The sequence below is a fragment of the Heptranchias perlo genome, unplaced genomic scaffold (assembly GCF_035084215.1).
Source record: "Heptranchias perlo isolate sHepPer1 unplaced genomic scaffold, sHepPer1.hap1 HAP1_SCAFFOLD_1103, whole genome shotgun sequence".
Classification (NCBI taxonomy): Eukaryota; Metazoa; Chordata; class Chondrichthyes; order Hexanchiformes; family Hexanchidae; genus Heptranchias; species Heptranchias perlo.
This window is the reverse complement of record NW_027138324.1, coordinates 23,262-30,854: the sequence shown is the minus strand read 5'-3', so window position 1 is coordinate 30,854 and position 7,593 is coordinate 23,262. Positions and strand designations below refer to the sequence as shown.

Genomic DNA, 7,593 nt, shown 5'->3' with positions numbered 1-7,593 from the left:
ACTTTTGTGTTGAGCAGATGATGAGCCTCCTTCTTGAGAGTGTTTCACCAATCCAGCTCAGAGTGGATTAAGCATTATAAATTCGGGGGGAGTGGAGCCACTTGCAGAAGATGAAGTGTGGGGGATTATTTCCCTTCCTTGACGAACATTAATAATCTTGTTGCGGTTTTGCTACAAAATTTTACTTTCGAGCACCGAAATCGCTAGTTTTAACAGCAGGTCAACATCAAAAGGCGTGGGGAAAATGAGGGCTCGTCCGGGATCTCTCGCATATTTCAATCAGCAAACCCGAAGCGAGAATCAGTCCCCGTAGACCAACGAGCCCGCTGAAAAATTAGCACCAAGTAGCGACACGCGAGGGAGAATTTCTGAGCATCAGCGCCCACTTTCCCCAAATCTCCCTTAAAGTACAGTAAATAAAAATGTGTCCGAACATGAGTGAAAAGTTATAAAGGTCATTTCTTCTGTGTTGGGTTTTGTTTAGGGTTCCAGATGCTGTTAAAGGTGATTGGGGACGGTTACTGAATTAACCGGTATAAGGGTGCAGATCCTCCGGTGTAAGGGTGCAGATGCTCCTGTGTAAGTGTGCAGATACTCCGGTATAAGGATGCAGATACTCCGGTGTAAAGGTGCAGATACTCCGATGTAAAGGTGCAGATACTCCGCTGTAAGTGTGCAGGTACTCCGGTATAAGGGTGCAGATACTCCGGTATAAGGGTGCAGATACTCCGGTATAAAGGTGCAGATGCTCCTGTGTAAAGGTGCAGATACTCCGGTATAAGGGTGCAGAAACTCCGGTATAAGGATGCAGATACTCCGGTATAAGGATGCAGATACTCCGGTATAAGGGTGCAGAAACTCCGGTATAAGGGTGCAGATGCTTGGATTTAAGGGTGCAGATAAATGGATGGAATGATTTGTTGCCCCGACTGAAATGCGGCTTAGAACTGTTGTTATTATCCGAGGCAGTGCTGCAGGATCCTTTAATGATCTCTTAGAAAAATAACTGAAACCCTTCGGAATGTGAATACAATTAGCGTTTCCAAAATAAAGGGAGTGACATTCATTGTGGAAACAGTCTGTTGTCGCTCACTGCAGAAATATCCATGTCAGAGTGAAGCGGCTCTCCTGCAACCTTCGGACCTTGTCTGTCAAGAAGAATTCTGATTTCCGTGAATCCAATCACAGATTAAATGGTAGAAGATCGGCCGTCCTCAGCTGGCCATCTGAACCGTGCACTTTTTTTTGCAGCCAAAACACACATGAGAAACCAGGACACGCGAGACCATGAATCTTAAAGTAAAAGATTTCCCCTATCGTCCCTGGGTGGGCTCAAAACCATCAACTTTCCCGTTTTCTAGCCGAACGCGCTAACTGATTGCGCTGCAGCTCCATAATTGAACAACTGATTTAACGAGCTAAAAATTGAGGTTACAGCGACCAAGACAACATCTCTCAACGATCAGTTTGTTTCTGGTGAATCTGGGTTATTCCCATTTCAAGGCCAATCTCTCCTCCGTGAGGTGCAATGTCCAGAACGGAAAAGAGTCCACTAAATGGGTTTTATTCAGAACTCTGCACAGCTGCAACATAACTTTCACCCCTTTGTGTTCCATAAACCTTTTCAAGTTTTTTGTACCCGTGAACTAGATTTTCGTGATTTGGGCCCCCAAATATTTCTGCTCATTTACAGTTCCCAGCTTCTCACCATTTATTTAAAAAAAACTCTGATCGACCTTTCCTCGGTCCAAAGTGGCTGGCCTCACACTTTCCCACATTGAATTCCATCTGCCACAGTATTGAAAGGTAATGAACTGAAACCCTTCGGAATGTGAATACAATGTTATATTTCCAAAATAAAGGGAGTGACATTCATTGTGGAAACAGTCTGGTGTCACTCACTGCAGAAATATCCATGTCAGAGTGAAGCGGCTCTCCTGCAACCTTCGGACCTTGTCTGTCAAGAAGAATTCTGATTTCCGTGAAGCCAATCTCAGGTTAAATGGTGGAATATCGGCCGTGCTCAGCTGGCCATATAAACCATGCACTTTCAAAGCAGCCAAAACACACATTCGAAACCAGAAAAAGCAAGACAGTGAACCTTGAGGTAAAAGCTGCCCTTAAGTCCCTGGGGAGGGCTCGAATCACCAACCTTACAGTTAACAGCCGAACTCGCGAACCGATTGCGCCACAGAAACACAGAGAGGCGGTTATTGAACCATTATTTCAACCAACTAAAAATTCAGGTTGCAGCGATCAATATCACATCTCTCCACCATCAGCTTAATTTTCCAAAATAAAGGGTGTGAAGTTTGCACGAGTGAAAATCTGTGCTGTATTATTTCTGAACATCTTGCCATTAAACACCGGTATGGTGGAAGACTCGGTCCCCTCGTGGTGGAGTCGATTTCAGCGCGGTGATACTGGGACAGAGTAAAGTTTAGTTCATGCGATTGCCAATTGGCGAGAGGGTGGATTTGGAACTCCTGTGCGGCTGCACTGCGAGTTGTCCAGATCTACTTGGAGCGATATTCACTTCAATTCATCACTGACAGGGACAGTTTGATTCCACGTTTATTTTCTCTGGTGCTTGGTGAGATTTCAAAAGTTCAAAACGATCCGTGCTGAACCCAATCTCGCCAGTTCCACACTGACAGACACAAGGCGGTCACACTCTGGTTCATTTGGACAAAAACTGAGAGGGATTTCACCGTCGAATGCAAAGGCGAACAAAACTCATTCAAAGAAAGTGCAGGTCATTGAGGTGCCTTTAAAGTCCTGATTGTTTGCACTGAAATTCTTCCCAAAGCGTTTGAGATTCAGGTGGAGCGATTTGGGGATTCGTATCTCTCTTTGCAAAAGTTTCATCCGCAGTTCAAGATCAAAAGTCGAGGGCAGAGTGAGACGCCTTCCTGACATTTGGGAACGAGGGAAGCAGACTTTAGAACAAGGTTCTGTTTATTGTGAAAAAGCAGCTAAAACATTCATTCCGGAACGATCCAGAATCCGATCAGCTCGAAAAGCAACTGTTACCCCGTGATTTGAACACTCAGCCTTCTGGTGGCGGAATAAATAATGGAGACAGAAGCAGGAAGTTGAAAAGTGGGAATTGATAAATTAAGTGAGTGGGTAAAACTGCGGCAAATAGAGTTCAATGTGGGGGAGAGCGAGGTCATCCACTTTAAATCTAAGATCAATCAGTGTATTTTCTAAATGGTGATAAATTAGGAACTGTGGAGGAGCAGAGAGATTTAGGAGTCCATGTACAGAAACCGCTACCAACCAGCGCACAGGTACAAAAATTAATTAAACAGCCGAATGTGCCTTTCGGATAGCCGGTTAGTTCATTTGCATCGAGTTTACCGTAATATCATGATCACGGATTCGATTCTTGTAATTTACTTTATTTATATCGGGTTTTTGTAACTTTTAAATCCAAGCTTTACAAACAGGTCCACAGACAAATTCCCGGGGACAGTTTATTGAATAACATCCATTGTAACTTTACCCCTGGGCCGGAGAAACACGTCTTTCTTTTCATTTGTCTTTTTCCGGTTTGCAGATAAACGTTTAACTCGCGGCCTGTTCCCATTAATGATCATCAGCAGCAACAGACAGACAGAGCGGGTCTGACCGCCCCGAGATGGGGAAAAGGCATCAGTTTAGGACAAATGCATCAAATCAAATAGTCACCCGGCACCGAGAGAGACAAAACCAAGAGAAAAAGGCAGAAGGTAACAGAGAAATAAAAACCAAATACAGACGATATAAATATTTCCCATCCTTGATGTCTCTCCATTCAATCCCCAATCCTTCAGTGGCGGGGATCAAATTTCACTGTAAATAAATGCGAGAATCGACCCAAAGAAGAAGAAACTAAACAACCAAAAACTGCCGAAACTCGGGATTGAACCAAGGACCTTTAGATCTTCAGTCTAACGCTCTCCCAACTGAGCTATTTCGGCTCCACATCTAATGCTTACTTTGTGTCATTGTCGTGGAAGAAAATATAACCCCAGGAGGCATTGCCCCTCCTGTTCATTCCACAATTCAGATAAAAACATCGCACTCATATATATACATCCACAGTTCATATATAAACATCGCACTCATATACACACACCCACAGTTCATATATAAACATCGCACTCATATATACACACCCACAGTTCATATATAAACATCGCAATCATATATACACACCCACAGTTCATATATAAACATCGCACTTATCTATACACACCCACAGTTCATATATAAACATCACACTCATATACACACACCCACAGTTCATATATAAACATCGCACTCATATATACACACCCACAGTTCATATATAAACATCGCACTCATATATACACACCCACAGTTCATATATAAACATCGCAATCATATATACACACCCACAGTTCATATATAAACATCGCACTTATCTATACACACCCACAGTTCATATATAAACATCGCACTCATATATACACACCCACAGTTCATATATAAACATCACACTCATATATACACACCCACAGTTCATATATAAACATCGCACTCATATATACACACCCACAGTTCATATATAAACATCGCACTCATATATACACACCCACAGTTCATATATAAACATCACACTGATATATACACACCCACAGTTCATATATAAACATCGCACTCATATATACACACCCACAGTTCATATATAAACATCGCACTCATATATACACACCCACAGTTCATATATAAACATCGCACTCATATATACACACCCACAGTTCATATATAAACATCGCACTGATATATACACACCCACAGTTCATATATAAACATCGCACTCATACATAAACTCCCAAAGTTAATAAATCAGCAGCGCACTCATAGATCCACACCCATTTTATAGGAGGAAGATTGGTACCGACTGCCAATGGAGCTCTCAGAGTGGGAGAGGCGGAAGCAACAGCGACCGAACAAACTCTGGATCTCATCCTTAACACAGACCGGTAGATCCACCTGTGAAGTTACACCGCACTTTGATATCAGGGACGGTAATGGGTTCTGAGAAGGCATCAGGGCGTCTAATGGCTTCTTCGTGGCGATGCATTGGGACAAGGGCATCTCAGAGAGGGGAAGGGGCAGTCAGAGGGCATCAGAGAGTATATTGAGGTCTCAGAGAGGGGAAAGGACAGTCAGAGGTTATCAGAGAGTGTAACGGGGCTCAGAGAGGGATAGGGGCAGTCATAGGGTATCAGAAAGTATATTGAGATCTCGCAGAGGGGAAGGACTGCCAGAGGGTATCAGAGAGTGTAAGGACGCTCAGGGCGTATCAGTGGGTGAGGGGCACTCAGCGGGTATCAGAGGGTGTAAAGGGCGCTGACAAGGTTCAAAGAGGATAATGGACTCTCTGAGGGTATCAGAGAAGATGAGGAGCTCAGGGAGAATCAGAGAGGTTAAAGTGGGCTCAGGAGGTATCAGAGAGGCGAATGGATCCAGAGTTGGCATCTTCTAAATATTACACTTCCTAACCATCAACATTTTTAATAACAGCAAAAATGAATCCTATTGAAACGGTATCTGCCGTGTCCCATGTGGAGGGAATGAGAAGATAGAATCGGGAGGGACTGGATATTTGGCAACGCTCACGGTTTCCTTTCACACAGCTCAGGGTTGTGTCTGTTTATATAACTGGATTTCTTGAACTGGAGATAAGAGGTTGCACTTTGAACCTTTCATCACCCACTGTGAAAAATAGAACACAAAACGCCCAATGTGTGGTTTAAACCCACGACCCTGAGATTAGGAATTTCGTGCTTTACCGACTGAGCTAGCCGGGCCAGCGGCAGGGCTCCTTCCCATCCGATTATTGCAGAGAGGCGGGTGGTGACGTTGCTGTCGGGGTTCAGTTTGTCCGACAATCCCAAGGTGGCTGAATCTGAACACCCGCTTTTCATTCTGGAGTCAGTCTGATGCCTCTCACCAGTCGTCCAGCCCCGCGCTGAGCAGGAGAGGAACATCGGGACAGGAGAAGACTATTCAGCCCTTCGAATCTGCTGCCCCATTCAATTAGATCATGAGGTGATCTATAACTCATCTCTGTTTCCCCGCCTTGGACTCATATCCCTTGGTAACCGAACCGGAAAAAGATCTATCAATATCAGATTTGAAAATTTGAATTGAGCCTCAATCCACATCCTTTGGGATGAGAGAGTTCCAGCTTTCGGCCGTATTTTGTTTGCTGAAGTGATTCCTGATTTCTTGCCTGATTGGTCCAGCTCCAATTTCATTTTGGATTCGGCCAACAGAGAGAGAGAGAAAGGCCGCCTTAACCGGAGATTGATCCTTTAATGATCTCTCACAGATCAACTGAAACCAGTCGGAATGTGAATATCATTTCACTTTTCCAAAATAAAGGGAGTGTCATTCATTGTGGAAACAGTCTGGAGTCACTCACTGCAGAAATATCCATGTCAGAGTGAATGAGCTCGCCTGCAACCTTATCTGTCAAGAAGTATTCCGATTTCTTCAAGCCAATCTCAGTTTGTTTGGATATTTTTCAGACGCCTGCTATCCGACAGCAGATTAAATGGTGGAAAATCAGACGCACTCAGCTGGCAATGTTGACGTTACATTTTGTTGCAGACAAGACCCACATTCGAACCCTGGGAATGCGAGACAATGAAGGTTAAGGTAAAAGGTCCGCTGGCGTCCCCGGGTAAGCTCGAATCATCAACCTTTCAGTTCATAGCCGAACGCGCTAATGAATTGCACGACAGAGATACGATTTTGCTCTTGCTGAAGGACTAATTCACCGAGCTAAAGCTTCAGGTTGCAGCGATCAATATAACATCGCTCTACTATCAGTTTACTTTTCCAAAATAAAGGGTGTGCAGCTTGCACCAGTGAAAATCTGTGCTGTATTATTTCTGAACATGAAGCTCACCTTGCCATTAAACACCTGTATGTTGGAAGACTCGGTACCCTCGTGGTCGAGAGGATTGATTTTTTGAGCTGTGATTCTCCATTCTATATTCCAGTAATATTCAGGTTTGCTGAAAATGAGATGAGATGAAATGAGCAGGTCCAACGAGCAGGTCTGTGACACTACACGGTGTCTACAAAGTTATCGCCTGCACGTACAGTGAAGCGGACGGCAGTTTTCACTATTAAACCAGTAACTATGATGTTAAAAAAATTGTGGCCGAGAAATACTCGATTTCAGCGCGGTGACACTGGGCCAGAGTAAAGTTCAGTTAATGCGATTGCCGAGTGGGGAGAGGGTGGATTTGGAACTCCTGTGCGGCTGCGCTGCGCATTGTCCAGATCTGCTTGGAGCGATATTCACTTCAATTCATCACTGACAGGGACAGTTTGATTCTCAGTTTCTTTTCCCCGGTGCTTGGTGAGATTTCAAAAATAAAGGCGACCCGTGCTCACCCCAAACTCGTCACTTGCACTCTGACAGATACAAGGCCGTCACACTCTTCACCAGTGAGATGAAAGCGGAGAGCGATTTCACGGTCGAATACAATGGCGAACAAAACTCATTCAATGAAAGTGCAGGTCATTGAGGTGCCTTTAAAGTCCTGATTATTTGAACTGAAC

The 7,593-nt window shown here is 44.1% G+C and overlaps 1 non-coding gene across 1 annotated transcript; it reads right to left on the bottom strand.

Annotated features, from left to right (window-relative positions):
- Positions 1–3,892: 3,892 nt before the first annotated feature.
- Positions 3,893–3,965, bottom strand: trnaf-gaa (transfer RNA phenylalanine (anticodon GAA)). The gene has a single exon. It is a non-coding gene; the product is annotated as a tRNA-Phe (tRNA).
- Between the last annotated feature and the right edge of the window lie 3,628 nt (positions 3,966–7,593).